This window comes from Perognathus longimembris, chromosome 20, assembly GCF_023159225.1.
Source record: "Perognathus longimembris pacificus isolate PPM17 chromosome 20, ASM2315922v1, whole genome shotgun sequence".
NCBI classification, from domain to species: domain Eukaryota; kingdom Metazoa; phylum Chordata; class Mammalia; order Rodentia; family Heteromyidae; genus Perognathus; species Perognathus longimembris.
In genome coordinates this window covers 2,862,847-2,885,111 of record NC_063180.1, presented here as the reverse complement: position 1 = coordinate 2,885,111, position 22,265 = coordinate 2,862,847, and the positions used below count along the sequence as shown (strand labels likewise).

The window sequence follows — 22,265 nt, the reverse complement described above, 5'->3', positions numbered from 1 at the left end:
TACCCAACATAACATAGTCTATTTTTCAAACAATGAAGTATGTATCTGTCTTTACAAAATAAAATATTTCAAATCAAGAGGCTGGTTTTTCCCAGTCTCTCAGAGATTCTAATGTAATGTTCTAATGTTCCTATAATTTAATTTTTGAAATGTTGCAACATAATAGTGAAACAAAGGACAAAGGGTGAACCAATGCAACAGCCATAATCCATAAGATGACATTGTATCAGAAATGAACTTTGCAATTTGAGAGAGGAGTCAGTAGGGAGAGAAAGTGGGTGTAAGAAGGAGGTAGCAATGTTTGACAAGAAATGTACTCATTACCTTCCTTATGTAACTGCAACCTGTTGTACTTTACAAATACAACAAGATAAAATAAAATTTAAAACAAACAAAATGAATAAATAATGTTGCTCTGCTCCTGGCATTTGAGCGTTTGAAGTATAGTAGTGGTCTCTGTTTAATAGATCTCTACATATAAATGTCAAACTTCATGAGATTTGAAAAGTTCCTTTCTTTTCCTTCCCCTTCCCTCCCTCTGTCTCTTTCTTCTTTCTTTCCTAGAGGTGGAGATTGAACCAGGGCCTATGGCTTCTTAGCTAGACTCTGGTGTCCAAAGTTCAATTTTTACTTAGTGTATCATAGAAAATTGGAGAGTAAAAAAAAAATTAAGTACAGTCTCACTTTTTCTCAATGGTGTATAAAAATTTCTGGAACAAAAAAATATAGTTCTTTCACCTTTTTAAAAGATGATAGCAGGCTTTATGTAGAGAAAGGCATTCCATTACCATGCACTCTCCCTAGTACTGTGGAAAGGACTGGTTCTTTCTATCTCTGAGTAGGCTTTTCACAAGGAGACTGGCTAGACAAGAATTTCAAGGAGATATGAGTTTCTGTCTTGTGGGTCAAGTTACTCTGCAGTGTCTGAGGTCCCACCCAATATGATTCCAGGAGCTTCAAAATAGACTCCTCCACAAAAACTGACTTCCCCTTTTGTGTGCCCAGTCTTGCTACCTGAACTTCATTGATGAAAAGCAAGGAGACTTTCAAGTGGTACAAGGCCATAGTATTGATCATAGAAAGAATAACGGAGATACAACCAAAAAGAGCGATAAGCCTGGTAGGAGAGGAACATTTTCTTTGTAATTGTTGAATTTTTGTGGATGTAGATCCTGGGCCAAATAAGTTCCTTATCTGATAAAAGGGAAGAAGAGTGCAGTTTCATAAAATTATCTTGAGACTTAAAAGAAAGTTTTCTGTATCAGATACATCTATATTATCAAGCATATGATAAATGGTTTTCTTCTTCCTAAGAAAATTTTCCTGATTATAAATTTTATTTTGGGAACAAATGTCTCTGGTTCTATGTCTAGTTCACTGTCTTGATTGCAAAAGACTGATCATTTCCTAAAACATACAGTAGGGCTTTGAAATTGCAAAACAGGTTGTTTGAAGGTCTTGGACTCGACAGAGAAGAAAGAACTCTGAAGTGCTCAAGTACATCTCCTATCTTCCAGCATTTTCCTATTTTGGCTCTGTTTGTTTGTTTGTTTTTGTTAGAAATTATGGCAAACATAAAGTCAACGTTCTTTGTCCAAAGCACTTTAAGTATCAGGTAACTGTAATTCATTTATTGTACTCTGAGGTGAGTATTGAGAAAGAATTTGGAGTAAAATTTCCCTATTGTAGTTGGAGGCACTAAAGGGTAACAGGACATGTACTTTTGATTTATTTAATTGTTTATTTATTTAATTATCCTGAAGTAATTTTACAGTAGAGTTAATTCAGTTTGTTAGCTTGTGTTAAATATTGCTGTTGCAATGGTTTGACCTTAGGATAAGGGTTCTTAATCAGAGTCACCCTTTCCATGGTTCTTTGCCATCTCTTCCAACACTCCCAATACCCCCAAGTTACTTCTTTCCACCCTTACATATATACAAAGGATATTATGACTTAATTTTCCTGTTCTTCTTTTTTCTGTTACTCCCCTCCCCATGACCTCTATCCTTCCTGACATCACATCTTACAGTTTTCAGATATTCATTTAATTAAACTAAACATTAGCTATTTGAAGAAGGTATTCTCTAAATTTGTTTCCAATACGTGAGAGTGTCTCTTTTTAAAAATTTTATTTTATTGTAAAGATGATTTATAGAGTGGTTACAATTACATAAGTAAGGAAATCAGTACATTCTTGTTGAATACTGTCTCTCAAAAAGTTTAGAAGTGGCCTTAATAGAAAGAAGAGTGAAAGGAATTACAGCATTACAGAAACATACATCAGTCATCTCAATTTCTCTGTATAAAAAAGACAGAGTGTTGGGAATGTATACATGGTTCAAAGAGCACCTGCCTAGCAAGGTTCAAACTCCTGAATTCAAACTCCAGTCCAGGGTGGGGAAATACAGATTAAAGAAACAGAGCATAAATGAAAGGAATTAAGGATATTACTATTATCAGCCAGTGGAGCTTATTTTTCAGCAAAATCCAAGCAGTATTAATCAACTTTGTAGTACTACAAGAAAATATCTTCCGAAGGTCAATTTTATAAAGTGAAGAGGTTCATTTATCGCGGTATAGGATTCTGAACATCTGAACAGTTTGTGAAGGCTTTGGCAATGATCAGGAGCCAGGCACCAGTGGCTCACGTCTATAATCCTAGCTACTCAGGAATCTAGGATCTGAGGATCGAGGTTCAAAGCCAGCCTAGTCAGGAAAATCTATGAGATACTATAGCCTATAAACTACTCAGAAAAATCCAGAAGCAGTGTTGTGTCTCAAGCAGTAGAGCACTAGCCTTGAGTGAGTGCTCAGGAAAAGCACTCGGGCCCTGAGTTCAAGCCCTAGGATCAGGAAAATGTATATAAAAGAAAGTGATCAGGAAGCAGAGAGACAGTGTGGGAACAAGCTTGACCATTTGTAGTAATCCTCTTTCAATAAGTCAAGACTAATATGAGAAATATGTGGGGCCCTAATTACTCAGTGATGTCCCATTATTCTCTATGCATCTTAACAACTGCATAATATCTTTTAAGACTGCCAACCTTTAAGCCTCCAATCAACATATCTCAGTGATCCCACAAATAGTTGGTGTTTATGCTAAATGTGCTTTAGGGCTGCCAGCTATTTTATAGTATTTTGAGTTTTTGCAGACTGAAAAAGTCACTCCAGCTAACCTCACAGCCCTCTCAGAGTACACTTAACCACCATTATACTCCTCAGTTGGGGTCCAGTTTAGCCCTTCCCACCTAATCCTGATATATGCTTTGTCTTTCTTTTCCCAACTTAGGCTTGCTTTTCCCAACATTTCCCGCTGCTTTTTTCTTTTTCTGGTTCTGTCTCTCTGATTCACAGTTATGTCTTGTTTCTCACTGTTGGCAAACCTTGACCATTTCTTCAGGGTCCACCCCTCTACATGAATGAAAGAACAAGACAACTCTGAATTACTTTCATTCTATGTGTGTGGGTGATCTTGCTGAGTTTAGCATGGGCACAGGAATGGCATGAAACTGTACTGAGCAGCTATCTACCCATGCACCTGAAGGAGAAGTGAGCCTGTCCATAAAGAAGAGCCGAAAGCATCCCTCAGGAAAAATAAATGTTAAGGAGGAAGCAAAAAAAGAGAAAAGGGGGCTGGGAATATGGCCTAGTGGCAAGAGAGCTCGCCTCGTATACATGAAGCCCTGGGTTCGATTCTCCAGCACCACATATCTAGAAAATGGCCAGAAGAGGCGCTGTGGCTCACGTGGCAGAGTGCTAGCCTTGAGCAAAAAGGAAGCCAGGGACAGTGCTCAGGCCCTGAGTCCACGCCCAAGGACTGGCCAAAAAAAAAGAGAGAAAAGGAGAAAATCTTTTGGAAAGGAATTTTCAATATGGGGGAAATGTCTACAAAGGCCCTAGAGTTATGAATAGAAACTGTGAAGATTTGACATCTGTTGAGAACTTTCAAGAAACATGACACAACATGCAATTACTTATTTTTACAGAAATAATAAATAAGTCGGAGCTTGATGTAGTGACTAATACCTGTAATTCTAGATACTCCGGAGGCAGAGATCAGGAGGATCAAAGTTAAGGCCAGCTGGGGCAAAAATTGAGTGAGAACTCCATATTTCAACCAGTAATACCAGTGTGGCAGCCCATGGATATGATCCTTTAGGTATACATGAGTCCAAAGGAGAACTAGCCCAAAAGAAAATGTAAGATTACCAGCAAAATAACTAATGCAAAAGTGGATGGAAGCATGGTGCAAATGGTAGAGCACTTGCCTTGCAAATATGAAGCCTGTTGTTTAAACCCCAGTACACTTATACACACACACACACACACACACACACACACACACACACCAAAAACAATAATGCAATGCCAGCAAAACCTAACCATAAAAGTCCATTTTTAATATCCAACTATTGTCTGTTAGGTTTACAGCATTTTGGCAATAAAAAATGCAGTTTGCAGTTATTACTTCTTGTTTTTATTAGTTTAAAGAGCAGATCAGAGTGACAACACAGAGTTCTTGTTGAGACTTAGGCTCCATGTTGCCTCTGCTGCTGTGTTAAAGGTAGCAGAGTAAAGGAAATGGCCTGGGCTCTGGATGCTGACAAAAGTTATGTTGTTGGGCTCAGGTTCAGCACTTGCCACACTATGTAGATTTGCTGTCCTTTCTTCATGTGGGAGAGAACAATGATCAGAAGAGCAAGAATGAAGAGTATCAACTGCCAATGGCAAATGGACATTTAGGGGAGTGGGCTATATAGTCACACTTTGGGAAACAGGAAGACAGAGAAACAGGACAGTGCTGTAGCACAGTGCCACTCAAGGGTGATCTGGGTTCTGAGGATGGAAGCCATAAGAATAAAGAGGGGCAGGCAGCACATGGAGAGAGTTATGAAGAAATCCTGTTTTACTGTTTTTCTGTCTCACATTTCCTTACTTTCTTTTTTGTTATTTTCATGAGAGGGCATTGAGTTGACTTCCGTTTTATTCCCCAGGATAACCTTTGTTTTTCTCTCTGAGGACAATTAAATTGGGAGAAGCCCAATATTGTTTTGACTTGTGTACTTTGCATGATTTAGTATCTGAGTTAGCTTTTCAGAAACCTTGCCAATATTAGCACTGTGTGCAGACGTTTCTCAAATGCGTGGCACCGTGAGACCTCAGTGGAGATGGGGCTGTTAAATCACACAGTGTCCTCTCACACTGTGGGAAAGGTGAAGAAGGGTGCTGCAGAGCTAAATTTCTATCTCTAGCCTTCCCAGGCATTTCTGGGATGAGCTTCCACTACAGAGAGGTGAGATATGACAGACAGTGTGGCAGCAAGAGGCCACAGTGAATTAAAGTCTGTTCTACCACATGGAGCTGGCTTCCTGACCTCATCCTGGTGAAGGGGAACTGGGTCAATGACAACAAAGGACTGGTAAGAAGGAGGCAAGAGAAAATAAACAAATAGAGGTAAGGAAAGCACAGAGAGACAGTCACAGTACATCAAGTAGAAGGACAAAGTGAAAAGATAGTGATCTTAGACCTCATGGTGTGTGTCTTCCAACTGTGTGACCTTGTAATACTTAGCCTAACATCCCTAAACATTAGACTCATTGCTCTAAAACAGGAATCCCAATAGGCACTTGTGGTCACACTGTGCTCCATTAGCCATTTGAGAAGACCCTTAACTTCCTTTCCTACCTCCTCTACCCTACCTAGTAGCATGTGTGTGTGCGGGGGGTGGGGGGGTGTTTCCATCTCCAAGTTGCTGAGAATGGTAGTCAGAACCCCATATGGCTGTCAGTCAGATAGAAAGGTTATTGCTTTTGCAAAACAGGATAGAGTTACAGCAGGGGTATAACATATTGGCTTCCATTGAGTAATTTCAAATATCCTGTTGGCTCTTCTGCCCTCTGCAAATGTGCTTTCCCTGCCTACTGGCCTGAAACTACCTTGTCTCCTTGAGAAAGTCAGATACACAGCTGAAGTGTAATTTCTGTAAGTGACTGAACACACATATCATAGGACCTCAACTGACCAGCAGCTACAAAATGTTCTTGCAGTGTTTCTGATCATGGTGATTGGGGTAACAGATCAAGATCACTATTAACCCTCAACATGTGGCTAATCTGAGCTGCTGTATAGATTAGAAAACAAAACAGAAGGAAAAAAAAAACAAAACAATGAATTGTAAGTACAGTTCTCTAGTGGAGGAGTCATGGGAGATCAGAGTAAGGGTGCCTGGGCTGACTGACCCTCCAAAGGCAACTGTTCAGTCCTTGGTCTCATCTAGCTGGCTGGAGAGTTGCCTGGGGGCTGTGATACAAACATGGTATGATGGGGATTTACTGTGTCCCTGGAGCCAAGGCCTGTCTGCTAGAGCAAAGGGCAAGGTGTCCTCCATGCACTGGGCTCCCTTGCAGTAAAGGTCAATCTTTTTTTGGCACATAAGGTAAATATTGAAACAGGGCTCACTAAGGAAAGAGGTCCAGAAAGGTTTACTGTCAGACAAACTTAATTATGCTTTGTATTTTTTTCTCAATAAGTAGGACTTAGATGTCCTCTTTCACTTGCATAGCATTCAGGACAGAGCGATGCTCATTTGTCTTTATTTCCTCAAAGCATGATCACAGCCTCTACATCCCAGTGTTTAATGATTAAGGAAATGAAAAATATTTTGTTATCTTTAAGTAGTTATACAAAGGAGGTATCATTTACAAAGTGAGTTTATGAATAGAGTGCATTTTGATCAGTACCATTCCCTTCACCATTCTCATCCCTCTTCCACTTCTTTTTCTTACTTGTCTTAAAATTGACTGCATTCCTCCCCTGTCCCCTCACTTGTAATAATTCTATTAATTTTATTAGAATTTGATGAAAGATATTTTTATTTATTTTAAGCTTTCAAAGTTTCTAGGGCCTGGGTATGCATGCTGAAAACAAATTATAGAGTATAGTTGATTTTTTTCCTTCTTAAGAGAGCAATTAAACTGTTAGGAATTATTAATTAAACTGGAAAATGTATGTCCAATAAGATAGGAATAATTATTATTTTTGAGACAAGTTATTAACTAGCTTACCAAATACTTGTATATTTTTTCTGGCTTAGTTCATAAGTTTACACAATACAAAAAATTAGAACATATGTGAAACATGTATTCAATTGAAATCACTGAAAAAGAATGACTTTTAATGCTTTGTTATCACCCTCCTTACTTTATTGTGTTTTGTTTTTTCTCTTCTCTCTATATACATAATTGTTATATAACTATGCATGTCAAATGTACATACACACACACACACACACACACACACACACACACACACACACACACACACACAGAGTTCCCAGAGAATCTCATAGGAAGGAGATAATTGGAGTGTCAACATATCTTTCCAATATCTGGATATAAACACTTCCTACTTCCTGCATTAACTTTTTGTGTTTGGCTAGGTTTATTTAGTTTATTATTTATTTTTCCTCATCAGTGGTAACTAAATATACTACGTAGATTCATTCCTGAGTGAAACTTTCTTTCAATTGTGTGTATTTTCTGTGTAAAAACTAACATTCACTCAACTCATTCATCTTTTTGTCTATACAGGTATGGTGGCTCAAGTTTCCATTCCTACCTACTTGGGAGGCAAAGATCAGGGGTTAAGTGCTTAAGGCCATTCCAGGCATAGGTTGAAAAAACATCTTTTCAACCAGGGACTTGATGTGCTTCAGTCATCCTTACAAAGGAAGCACAGTGGCTCAGTACAGGGGCACACATCATTATCTCAGCAACAAAAAGAGCATGAATAGTAGCATCATAGTCTAGGCTGGCCTGGACATAAATCAAGATCCTGCATTGGAAATAACCAAGGCAGAATATTGATTGATGGAGTGGCTGAAGTGGTGGAGTTGCTCAAATATCTTAAAGAAGTTTAAAACTTGCAGCAGCACTGAGGGAGGAACAGAAACAAAACAAAGCATGCTTTAGGCTATAATACATTATCCTTCTATTAGTAGCACTGCCAACTGTACTGAGCCTGTTAATTATAGTCTGACCAATATAACTAGAAATTGGTAATAATTAGTAGTTCTCCCCAGCTGAAATCCTCCACAGTAATTTCAAAGTCTTACTTAATGCTAGCATTGACATGCCCTTGGAATCTACTATTTTGCTTGATTATTACATACACTACGAAGTCCCCTTTATTCTCATTCTGTTCTACTCATCTGCCACCTTGAATTCCAAATTTTGTTTTTATTCTTATGGTGGTAGTTATGATCTTTGTTTTAAAAATAGGATTCTAGTGTTGATGTTTTTAACACCATAAATGAAGTGCAATTATTGGAATTATCACATTTCACCTGTGAACATGTTTGTGAGTATTCGTGTGTGTGTGTGTGTGTGTGCGTGTGCGTGTGTGTGTGTGTGTATTAGACTTGAACCTAGGAACTTGAGGTCTCACTTGGCTTTTTTCCTAATGGCTAGAAATTTAGCATTTGAGGCATGCCTCCATTCAGCTTTTTACCTTCCTTCCTTCCTTCCTTCCTTCCTTCCTTCCTTCCTTCCTTCCTTCCTTCCTTTCTTCCTTCCTTCCTTCCTTCCTTCTTTCCTTCCTTCCTTCCTTCCTTCCTTTCTCTCTACAGGAGAATATGAATATTAATTTATGATAAAATCTCTTAAACTTTTCTGCTCAGACTGATGTTGAGCCTAAAGGCTCTCTGAGTTTTCTGCTTAGACTGGTTGTGAACCATAATCTCAGTTCTCAAGTAGCCAAGCTTGCAAGCATGAACTATCATTTCTCATTTTTGAATGATTGGTAGTTTGCCCATTGCCACACAGTTGGAATATGCTGTAAATAGATGCCAGCTGCAGTAGTTTAATAAGAAAGTACTTGTAAAAAGATGTCTGGAGGTCAGAGATGTTTCTACAAAGATTTGAAGTCAGTCTTTCACCCCAATCATCCACTACTCCACATCTGGCCCCTAGCCCCTGCTTTTCAAAGCATCTGGGTTTATGTGGCCTTTGTTTAGTTGCTCATGTAAAACAGACCCTAGCACTACATATATGATCATGTCACTTAGGAAATTGTGTGAAACATTCCTCCTTTTCTTTGTATTTAATATCATAAAAGAATGATACTAAGGCACTTCTTGGAGTGTTTATATTATCATTCCATGATGCATTCTACAAAACCAAGAAGGATCATTATTTAAGATGATGCTTCTTTAAATTATATGAAATGTCAGTGTAGAATCTAGACGATGTGTGCATGTGATGGTGTGTGTTTGTAAGGGGTGGGGAATAATTCTAATTCACTCAATGGTAAATACATTTCCCACTTTCAGCTATTAAAATCCAATCATTCTGGATAGCTTTGACTTTCAGATTTCCATTTGTGGACCTATGTCTGTACTGTATGCTGTTCTGCTTCTTTCTGTTCCCCAAAAACAATTTGACAATTCATTTTCTGTCTTTTTGTCAAAAAGACAAATGACTACAAAAGCAATACTTGCAAAACCATTTGGTGTGAACCAGCTGAACAACTCATGAGGGGAGAGGGAAAGGGGGAGGGGGGAAGGGGAATGAGGGAGGAAGTAACAAACAGTACAAGAAATGTACCCAAGGCCTAATGTATGAAACTGTAACCTCTCTGTACATCACTTTGACAATAAATAAGAAAAAAAAAGAGACTTCTGGGAAGATGGCGGAGGAGCAGCAGAGCCCTAGCTTAGCTCCCTCCTAGATCGCAGTTTTCCCACTCCAGAGACACTTTTACTCCTAGAAGGACAGCCCAAGTAAGTTATAACAGTATAAGGATTCTAGCCAGGAAGGAAAAATCGACTTTGCTGGCCTGAAAACACAGAGTTGAGCTCCAGGCAGCGACCCACCGCCACACCAGTGCCAGTGCCAGCAGAGTGCCTGGCACAGCACCCCGCACTCTGTGCACCTAAAGAACACAGTAGTGAGCAGGGAGAAATGCTTCAGAAGGCGGCAGACACGTGGGGATCGCAGGCTGAGCACGGACGGGCCAAAATTGCAGAGAAAGCTTGAGTACCCCACAAAAGACATACTCACTTGCGACCACAGAGCAGCTCCTTGAAGGTAACCCTTCCCCCACTGCCAGAGCAAAGCACCATCTTTGACACTGGCATAGGTCAAACCAGACTGGAACTAAAGCAGGCCTGGGGAATGCGAGGACAAAGGAGCCATCTTTGAAAAGGGCAAGAGGGACCAATCAGTGAGAGCCAGTTCCACCCAGGAGAATGCCTGGAGAATGCCAGGAGAAGCAAATAATTAAAATCAAATCAGAAAAAAATGAATTACAGACAAAAAAAGAAACATCAAAAGAAGAAAAAAACAAAGAGTTGGTTCTTTGAAAAAATTCACAAGATAGACAGACCCCTAGCAAACCTGACCAAAAAACAAAAGCAGCAAACCCAGATAAACAAGATCAGAATTGAAACAGATAACATCACCACAGAAACAACCAAAATTCAGAACACAATAAGGGAATATTTTGCAAACCTTTATTCCAACAAATTCGAGAACTTGGAAGAAATGGATGATTTCCTAGAAAACAATCATATCCCAAACTCAACCATGAAGATTTAAAACTTCTGAACAGACCCATATCCAGCATTTAAGTAGAAATGGCAATAAGTGATCTCCCATCCAAGAAAAGCCCAGGTCCAGATGGATTCACAGCAGAATTCTACAAAGTCTTCAAAACATAACTCACACCAATATTTCTCAAACTCTTCAATGAAATTGAAAGAGAATGTTCACGACCAGACACATTCTATGAAGCCATTATAACCCTCATCCCAAAACCAGGCAAGAATTCATCACGGAAAGAGAACTATAGACCAATTTCCCTGATGAACATAGATGCAAAAATTCACAGCAAAATTCTGGCCAATCGACTTCAACAGGTCATCAAAAAAATCATACACCATCATCAAACTGGATTCATCCCAGGGATGCAAAGTTGGTTCATTATACGCAAGTCAATAAATGTAACCCACCACATCAACCTGAGGAAGGTAAAGAACCACATGGTTATATCTCTCAATGCGAAAAAGGCATTTGATAAAATCCAGCACCCATTTATGCTAAAAGCCCTGGAAAAACTGGGATTCCAGGGAACACTCCTGAATATAATTAAGGCAGTCTATGACAAACCAACAGGAAGCATAATTCTAAATGGGGAAAAATTAAAGCCATTCCCTTTAAAATCAGGAGCAAGACTGGGATGTCCTCTCTCTCCCCTTCTCTTCAACATAATACTAGAATTCCTAGCTACAGCAATTAGGCAAGAAGGAAATATAAAGGGGATCCAAATAGGAAAAGATGAATTTAAACTTTCTCTCTTTGCAGATGACATGATCCTATACCTAAAGAACCCAATTGACTCTACTCCCAAGCTACCAGAGCTGATCCAAAAGTTTGGCAAAGTTGCTGGATATAAAATACACCCTCAAAAATCAATGGCATTTCTATATGCTAATGACCCGAACACCAAGGCTGAAATCAGGAAAACAATTCCTTTTGCAATAGCCTCAAAAACCATAAAATACCTAGGAATAACCTTAACCAAAGAAGTGAAAGACCTCTATGATGAGAACTTTAAAGACATGAAAAACGAAATTTAGGCAGAACTAAAGAAATGGAAAAAAACTCCCATGCTCCTGGATTGGGAGGATTAATATGATCAAAATGGCAATAGTGCCAAAGGCTATCTACAAATCCGATGCAATACCCATTAATATGCCAACACCATTTTTTAATGAAATAGAGGAAACAATTCAGAAATGTATGTGGAACAATAAAAGACTCAGAATAGCAGAATTTGCAGAATAGCAAAAACAATCCTAAGCAGAAAGAACAGTGCTGGAGTAATTAAAATACCCAACTTCAAGCTGTATTATAAAGCTATAGTAATAAAAACAGCTTGGTATTGGCACCGGAACAGGCCTGAAGTCCAATGGAACAGAATTGAAGACCCATAAATGAACCCACAGAACTATGCCTCCTTAATCTTTGATAAAGGAGCTAAAAAAACAGTATGGAAGAAAGACAGCCTCTTTAACAAATGGTGCTGGCAAATCTGGTTCAACAAAAGCAACAACTAAAACTAGATCCTTATATATCACCCTGCACCAAAATCAATTCCAAATGGATCAAAGACCTCGAAATTAAAACAGATACCCTGAAACACTAAAGGAAGGAGTAGGGGAAACACTTGGGCACCTTGTCACAGGACAGAACTTCCTTAACAAAGACCCAGAAATGCGAGAAATCAAAGAAAGCATTGTCAAATGGGACTGCATCAAACTACAGGGCTTCTGCAAGGCAAAGGACATAGCTCGTAAGATAAACAGAAAGCCGCCAGATTGGCAAAAGATCTTTACCTGCCATACAACAGACAAAGGCCTCATATCTAAAATATATGCAGAACTAAAAAATTGCATTCTTCCAAAACAAAACCGCAAAGAACCAATAGCCCCCTCAACAAGTGGGGTAAAGACTTAAAAATAGACTTCTCTGATGAGGAAATGAGAATGGCCAAGAGACATATGAAATAGTGCTCTACATCACTGGCCATAAAAGAAATGCAAATCAAAACAACATTGAGATTCCATCTCACCCCAGTAAGAATGCCATATATCAAGAAAACTAACAATAACAAACGTTGGAGGGGATGTGGCCAAACAGGAACCCTACTTCATTTTTGGTGGGAGTGTAAACTTGTCCAACCACTCTGGAAAGCAGTATGGAGATTCCTAAGAAGGCTAAATATAGAGCTCCCCTATGACCCAGCAGCCCCACCTTTGGGCATCTACCCAAAAGACCACACATAAGAACACACTAAAGCCACCAGCACAATAATGTTCATCGCAGCACAATTTGTCATAGCTAAAATATGGAACCAACCCAGATGCCCCTCAGTAGACAAATGGATGAGGAAAATGTGGTACCTATACAACATGGAATTTTATGCCTCTATCAGAAAGAATGACATTGCCACATTTGTAAGGAAATGGAAGGTCTTGGAGAAAATTACACTAAGTGAAGAGATCCAGACCCAAAGAAACATGGACTCTATGGTCTCCCTCATGGGGAGTAATTAGCATAGGTTTAAGGTAGTCACAGCTGAGGATCACAAGAGCCCAATAGGTATACCCTTATGAACACAAAAGATGTTGCTAAGTGAAATGAACTCCATGTTATGGAAACGACTGTTATATAACTGTTGTAATTACTTTCAACATGTGATGTGAAACTGTACCTTCTATTGTTGATGATCCTCTTGTATCCCCTTTCTGTGGTTGTACCTGCACTGTCTCTGTATCTTATCTGTGTACATTGGAAACTGTGTATATAGGTGTTAGAACTAGGAAACTGAAAAGGAATACCAAAATTGAGAGTCACAGGGTAAAAACAACCCAATGATTACAAAAGCAATACTTGCAAAACTGTTTAGTATGAATCTACTGAACAACTCATGGGGGGAAAGGGAAATGGGAGGGGCAGGTGGGAATGCAGAAAGAGGTAACAAACAGTACAAGAAATGTATCCATTTCCTAACGTATGAAACTATAACCGCTCGGTGTATCAGTCTGACAATAAAATTTTAAAAAAAGGAAATAAAGAAAATAAGTGGACAAGTTTGTAAAAAAATGTGCTCACTACCTTGTGGATGTAACTGTAACCCCTCTATACTTGACCTAGACAATAAAATTAAATTAAAAATAAATAAATGAGTAAAATACCCAAATGAAGAGAAAAAGAAAGGGAGAAAGCAGTGACAACATTCAATGTATATATGTGAAAATGGAACTAGAAAATTGAGTGTATTTGTGGGGCTAAAAGACATGGTGAGAATGAGGACAGAGTGATAGTGATCAAGTTGTATTACACGCATAAACTTACAAGTTAAATTCAAACCCCTTTGCACTAGGACTCAAATATAATTTTTTTTTCTCAAGGCTAGCACTCTGCCACTTGAGCCACAGTGCCACTTCTGGTCGTTTTCTGTATATGTGGTGCTGGGCAATTGAACCCAGGGCCTCATGTATATGAGGCAAGCACTCTTGCCACTAGGCCATATCCCCAGCCCTCAAATATAATTTTTAAAGGCAATAAAATATAGGCTATGGTTCCATTATTCCTCCTAACATTGTGTCTTATGTGATCCAATAGTGAATAAAAGAGGTGAAAGGAAACACAAAGACTGTAAATATGGAAGGAAAAAATAACAGGAAATGTTTGGCTTCTGGTCTCTTAACCAACACTTTATTTTGTAAATGGGTGTTCTGGTAGCTTAGGAACAATGCATGAAAATACACAGTGGTCTTTGACAGGGCTTCAAATAGCCTGCAGTGCTGTAATTATTTCTATCAGAGAAAATCAATTTCCTGGAAATGGTGAAGAAGCAAAAATTTTAGGCCGACATCAGATATGATTCTCAAGAGTCTATTTTCTGCTTGTTTTCTGGAAGCACCTGGTAGAAATTGAAATAGATATTTTGCCCCATCATTTAATTTCTCCTATTTTTTTTGCCTTCATCATTGGTGATTTTTGAAGTTAGTATTTCATGTCTATTCTCAGACTTAGTTTTGTTCCAACAGTGTACTACATTACAGTAAATAAGTAAATAAATTTAAAAAATTTTGTGGGATACCAGTTTGGAATAAGAATATAAATGCAATTGAGAAATGCAGAAAATATATAGAGTCCTTGATTCATCTCAGTTATCCCCTGCAACCAACCCTATGGCTGGGAAAAACCAAAGCCTAAATCTACAGTAATTGAAAATAAAATGATAAGTTCTGAAATACTTAGAAAAGGTTGAATTCACAGATAAATTTCAGAAGAGGATAATTAAGATTCATTAGAACTAATTCTAACAAGTGATAGAAATCATTTAAAGAATTATGATACTATTTGGTAATATATTGAGTGAGAAATTAGAGTTAGGAAATGTTTCTATTTCCTCAGTGTTGTATTTCAGCAAATGAAAATCACCCCTGATAATTTAAGCTGTGCTATGTGACAAGAAACACCCTCTCAGCCAGCTCATTTCCTCTTATTGTTCACTGTGAATGGTCCCTTCAACTACATTATTATTTTTCCCTCTTCTCTATGCATGAAGCCCTGGTAAAAGCTTCCTCAGAAAAAGAGATAGGTCAGGGGTGCTCATGGACACTGCAAATTTACCTTATATGAGAGAATATTTTACATAGCCAGAACTGCTCATGAGTTTGATACATGGAGGAGGCAGGGCCAGGGGGAGAGTGGGAAGTGGGAGAAAATGAGGGAAGAAATGACACTATTCAATAAGAAATACATTAATATAGTATATTAAAATGAAAATAAAAACAAAAAGAACTTTCATTTCCATATCTTGGAGTTCATTCTTGTTAGCATATTTTATATGGTCATATTTACATCAATATTGAGTTGCTATAATCCTCTACCAGGATTATCCTAGGCATATACTAATTATTACAAATAAGGGAAACCATGAAGCCTATGTTTCTTTGGGTCTGGCTTACTTCACTTAATATGATTTATTCTAAGTCTTTCCCTTTCCTTATGAATAGGATGGTGCCATTCTATCTGATGGATACATAGAATACACACACACACACACACACACACACACACACACATATATATATATATATATACACACACACACATATATTTGATCCATTCTGAGGGCATCTGGGATGGTTCCACATCTTACTATGGAAAATAATGCTGCAATGAACATAGTTGTGCAGGTAGCTTTAGTGTGGCCTTGTTTGTGATCATTTGATTAAATGCCTAGGACTTGGATTGCTTGATCTGGAGAGAGCTTTCTATTTACTCTTTTGAAGTATGTCCACACTGCTTTCCAGATTGATTGGACCATTTTATATTCCTGCCAACAGTGTAGTAGGGTTCCCTTTTGGCCACATCTCCACTAGCATCTGTTATTTTTGTTTTATTGACATGGCCATTGTAACTGGATTGAGGTGGTCCTTCCTTCTTTCTTTCCTTCCTTCCTTACTTTATTTCTTTCTTGCTTGCTATGGTTTGTTCCTCATTGTTTGTTTGATTTTGGTACCCTGTGTCATGTATACACTGTTATCTGATTTGGGGAAGAGAATGGAATGACAAAATGATGAGACAAAGGACAAAGGGTGAACCAAAGCAAAAGCGATATTCCCAAGACACTATGTTGGAACTTTACAACTTGAGGGGCAAGGCAGTTTGGGGATGGGGTAGAGGGAGAAAATGAGGGGAGGGGTAACAGTGTTTGATGTGAAATGTAATCATTATCCTACTTAAATGTAACTTCTCTGTACATCAACTTTACAGTAAAATAAAATACTATTTTTAGGGAACCATAAGTTATTTACTGTATTTTGTACCATTGTGTGTAAGGTGATCCTATCTCCCAATATTTGAATTCTATATCTTTTTAAAATTATAATTTTATTATCTTTAAATCATTGTACAAGGTAGTTATCGGTCAGCAAATCTGTTTATAAGTACAATAGATCTTGATCGATGTAACTCTTATTCAGACTGGCAAATAAGTGTACTAGCAATTTTTTGAGTGAATTATGAATATGAGCAAGGCCTTTCCTCCAATAAGGTTCTGACCTTCATTGTGAGAGGATTCAAGTAGGTGAGTTCCTTTCACATATCCCTTCAATACACTCTTCATACACAAATGCAAATTCTATGTCTCTGTTTCCATCAAGGCCATCTTGTGAGAACCAAATGAGATTATCAATGCATTTTATGATACAGAAAATTCTATATATTTATGAGTGTATTTACACAATGTTGAAGATACAGTGATAGGTGGCCAATTGACTCTCAATCAACAGTAGAATTCTCTTTTGTATACCACCTTATTTTAATTAGTAGCCATTCCTAGCTTCAGAATATTTTTTAAATATGGAATGCTTCACAATTTTGCATGTCATCCTTGCACAAGGGCCATGCTAATCTTCTCTGTATCGTTCCAATATTAGTCTATGTGCTGCCAAAGTGAGCACAAGCTTTAGGCTATTTTGATTTTCAATTTTTTTCTATAGTATAGAAGTCCATGTCATGTTGTGAAAATGTTAGAAAGAAACATTCAAATAGTTAAATATACTTTGGACTTAACTCTTATGAGTTTATTTATTTATAATTTAGGGAAAGTAGACTTAGTGTTAAGCCTTTACAAATATGATTGCTGCTCAAAAGAATAAGATTTCGAAGTAAAGTTTTAACTAGTCCATTGATCTAACCCTTTGACTGTGATAGAAGAGTAGATATGTGTATGTTTCTTTCTGTTCTTCATGGGTATATCCTTTGTCAGAAATGGAGCATCCTCACATTCTCTTTGAAATATAAGAAAGATAATTATAATATAATATACAATTACATTCTCCCCTTTCAGTGCAATGATAGGTGAAATTATAAACAATATTTTTGTAACTGTCATGATTTTTCTGACATGGGTTAATTACCCCAATTATATATGTATGGATTCTGAGACATAGGATAGCAAAGTCATTTGTTGAAGTGCACTCAGGTATCAAAAAGCTCAGATTTGACTCCAGAGTATCTCTCCCTTTAGTGTCCAGACATCTAGATCTCTATTCTGTTAAGAAAACTTAACGCTTCTATCAATCAAGTATGCATACCTAAGTGCCAGAAAGATTAGAAAACCACTTCATTAACCCCAATCAATTTTTTATCTCTAACCTACCAGTTCCATAACCTTATGAAATTATGTGTTTTGACTTCAATACTTATTAGTTACTAAGTAGTGATTATGCCAAAATTCTCCGTGTGTGTGCGTGCGTGTGTGTGTGTGTGTGTGTGTGTGTGTGTGTGTGTGTGCCAGTAGCTTTGACTTAAGGTCAGGGGCAGGGTATTATCCCTAAGCTATTTTGTTCAAGGCTAGTACTCTTCCACTTGAGCAACAGTTCCTCTTCCAGCTTTCCAGCTTCTTCTTTTTTTTTTTTTTTTGCCTTTTGCTCTTTTTTAAATTTTTTTCTTATTTATTGTCAAAGTGATGTACAGAGAGGTTACAGTTTCATATGTTAGGCATTGGATACATTTCTTGTACTCTTTGTTACCTCCTCCCTTATTCCTCCCTCCCCCTTTCCTCTCCCTCCCTCCTCCCTCTCCCCCCATGAGTTGCTCTGTTGGTTTACACCAAACAGCTTTGCAAGTATTGCTTTTGTAGTCGTTTGTCTTTTTATCCTGTGTCTCTCGATTTTGGTTATTCCCTTTCACTTTCCTAGTTCTAATACCAGTATATACAGTTTCCAATGCACTCAGATAATATACAGTGATATAATTGTAGATGGAGTCCCATGGATTTTCTGCACAGGCTGGATTTTCACTGTGATTCTCAAGTCTTAGCCTCCTAAGTAGCTATGACTACACATGTGTGCATAGGCACCCTGTCCTCCCATATTTTTATAAATAAAATACGACACCAATGTGATATTACATTTGCAGTCTTACTTTCAATCATTCATTTTCTGTGCTATTAAATTTTCTTTCTACTTATAGTCTGCTTTGGTCCTCATAGCAATAAACCCAATTTGCCTTTCCCATCTTTCTATTCAAGCAGCTTTTGTTTTCCTATTTTGTTCTGTACCAGTCAAATTTACATTTCACCATTCCAAAGAGAAGATGGGTAAAAAATGGGGGAGAAGATAATTAGTTTGACAAGAAATGTACTCATTACTTTACATATGTAACTATAACCCCTCTGTATATCACCTTGACAATAATAATAATAACAAAAAAATCCCATCTGTATCGTAGAACCTCTGAATTGAGAGGCTTTCTTTTCCTTTAGCAACATAAATAGCAAAGTAAGTAGCAAGTAAGTCTTTCAGCATGGAAGGCCTTCCACATTTGACTTCTTAGTCTTTGTAATTTTTATTGGTCCTTAAGTGAAGGGCATCAGTTGTACCAGAATTTTCCCCATTCACTGGGATGACTTAGACTTTTCTTCTTTATAGCCAATAATTTCTACATCCATACCACAGTGACTGGCCTTTAGTAAACATTCTGTTGGAAAACAATAGGTGAGCAATTAAATGAACAAATGGAAATCATAACTAGAAATGAGTTGCTTCAAAATTCAGACTCTCTGATCCATATTATAGTATCAGCTCCATAGAAGCATTTTTTTTTCTAATTATTTTAGGGGAATCACACAAACCTTAGATTGCTTCACTCCTTATTTCAAGTATGTAGTAAAAGTGTCTGTTGATCTTTGAAATATACCCAAGTATTATGAAAAGCCAAAAATGAAATGTGCTTTCAATGTGTTGTAATCAAATGGAATCAATTGATATTGAATATATGTCATTGTACTTGTGGTGTGTTGAATAACTTCCTTCAAAAACCATCATCCATGGTATTAATCATACCTTTTGTACAGCAAGCCACAGTTGATTTTGTCTTATTTGAAACATGAGCAATATTCAGTTAATGTATTTCCTCGCAACCCTCACATGTTCTCTTTCTGACGTTTCCTTTAGGAAACCTTATCTGTGAGGTTGGCTTAATTTATTCAATACCTTTTTATATTATAATATGAAAAAAGGTCTCACATGCTGTGATAAAGGGTAGAAGATAACATCCCCCTTTGAAAATGTTGTGATAAAGATAGAGGCAATTTAACGTATAAACACATTACCTTATGAGGCCTCAGACAGATGTCTGTCCAGGTTTTATGATAAAATCAGAGTGAAAAATATTCAGAACAAAGCATTGCAGATGGAGTTAATGATGAGGTGTTGAGGAAAAAGAAGCACTTGTGAAGCAGATAACATTTTATGTCAGAGTAAGCAAGATTGATAGAATTCCATCATTAGGAAGGACTGAAGATACTCTGATTTAGAGAAACCCTGGATTTGCATATCTGAGAATAAATTACCATATATATTTATTCCATATATATACATATATATATGCAGAGAGAGAGACAGAGAGAGAGAGAATATATTCTATCTTTAAAGGATGTTTAAGAGTTGTGCACTATGCTAGTAGAGATGTTTCAAGCCTGAAATCTTAGCTTCTTTGGTGGTTGAGATAGAGATCATCATGAAGATAGACCCAGCAAATTTTTTTTTTTTTTTTTTTTGGCCAGTCGTGGGCCTTGGACTCAGGGCCTGAGCACTGTCCCTGGCTTCTTCCCGCTCAAGGCTAGCACTCTGCCACTTGAGCCACAGCGCCACTTCTGGCCGTTTTCTGTATATGTGGTGCTGGGGAATCGAACCTAGGGCCTCGTGTATCCGAGGCAGGCACTCTTGCCACTAGGCTATATCCCCAGCCCCAGCCAGCAAATTTTTTTAAATCACTTTTTTAAATGAATAGTTGAGTGCAGTAGTGCATGCCTATAATACCATCTATGTGGGAGGCTACTCTTGGTTCCAGACCATCATGGACAAAAATGTTCATGAAACTCCATTTCAGTGGGAAAATGTGAATGTGGTGACATGCAACTGTCATGTCAACTACTGTCAAATATATGGATCACAGACCAGGAACTTGCTTGCAAAATGCTAGACCTAATCACAGATTAACACATGCACAAAAGGATTGGAGACATACTGCTCAATGGTAGAGCTCCCAGTCCTGAGTTCAAAATCCTGTGTCCAAAACAAAAAAGTCACAATGAGTTATCCGATAAAGTTCAAATTTCAGTTCATTAATGCCTTTTAAAATTATGAGCAAATCCTAAATCTTGTGTAAGATGCACATGCTCTGAATATTTTCTCATTGCTATCCTGAAATTCATCTTTCACTGTGAGTCTTGTATTTTTATGTGCTAAATATGGCAACATTATTCTGGTGTAGAAAATGAACTGGAGAAGAAAGAACAAAGTCAAAAGAGGACAAGTTATTAAAATCTGGGTTTGCCGTTTGTGTCACATTGGCAATGCTGGAGCTCAGGATGTGGAACTCTTTGTGCCATGGCTGAGACACAGAGGGGCACAGACAGGGCAACAATCTCTCTTTAGATCTGACTCAGAAGTCAGTGGATATTTTAGAATGAATAGGGGGTTGTAGTGCTCTTGGGCTTGCTGGAGCAATGGACCTAAGATGGAGACAGTACTAAAGAGACTAGGATATGACAAGTGTACATGTCTGCTCTGAAGAGTGTAGGATCAAACAGGGACCTACTTCGTACATCATAGTATTCAATGACCCAATGATTCTCAAGTAAACATTCTCAAAAGTACACCATTACATGTTTGTATCACAATTTGAACATTTCAAGATTCTCTCCAACTGATCCTCTCCTATCAGCATTGCAATGCCTTTGCAGTCAGGGGAACAGTAACCATTAACTCAAAGTGACAGATAAGGGAATCTGTACATGCAGAAGTTCTCTGCCACAGCTCCTCAGGCAGGAATATTTTTTTTGTCCTTCAAATCCCATTAGAAACTCCACCTTTTTTTACCAACCAAAATTCTCACAGCCCACACTATACTCTCTCTGCTACTTAGAATATTGGCATGATTCATTCTGATGCAAGGTTTCTCTTAAGCCCTAATTGAGTTTTATCTTGTGTCCTTGATATTGTAGTTCACTGAACTGATGTGTGCCAAAGGTATGTGAATTCATGAAATTTCCTCACAGCTTCCTAAGTAATTTAAGGAGTAATGTATGCGTAGAAGGCTCCCATTAAACTTTTGATTACCAGACTCTTGGTGACAAAGGTCAGAAATTAACAAAATGATTTAGTATCCTTGTCTACCACGTTTGGTCCTTCAAAGTTGTCCTCCCAGCCCCTTTTAATATATTATTTGTGGAGACATGTGGAAGCATGTTTATGCAAGCAGAACAAATCTGTAGACAAATAATATTTAGAGGAACTTTACTTATCACCAAATGTAGCAAAGAACTGAATATAATCTACTCTAAAAAATGTGTCAAACCAGGCACTGGTGGCTCACACCTGTAATTCTAGCTATTCAGGAGGCTAAGATTGGTGGATCATGGTTCAAAGCAAGCCTGGGTAGGAAACTTTGTCAGACTCTTACATTCAATTAACCACCAGAAACACTGAAGTGGTGCTCTGGCTCAAAATGCTGGAGTGCTAGCCTTGAGCACAAAAGCTCAGGAACCTGAGCTCAGACTGTGAGTTCAAGTTCAAGTCTCAGCACCCACAAAAGAAAGTAAAGAAGGAAGGAAAGAAGAGAGGGAGGGAGGGATGGAGGGAAAGAAGAAAGAAAAAAAGAGAGAAAGAAAGAAAG

General features: G+C 37.9%; 1 protein-coding gene and 1 non-coding gene across 4 annotated transcripts in view; one reads left to right on the top strand and one right to left on the bottom strand.

Moving 5' to 3' along the window:
• Cntnap5 (contactin associated protein family member 5) overlaps positions 1–22,265 on the top strand; it is a 936,592-nt gene that overhangs the window by 137,650 nt on the left and 776,677 nt on the right. The window lies entirely within an intron of this gene.
• On the bottom strand, positions 16,935–17,041 carry LOC125339116. The gene has a single exon (XR_007208408.1). It is a non-coding gene; the product is annotated as a U6 spliceosomal RNA (small nuclear RNA).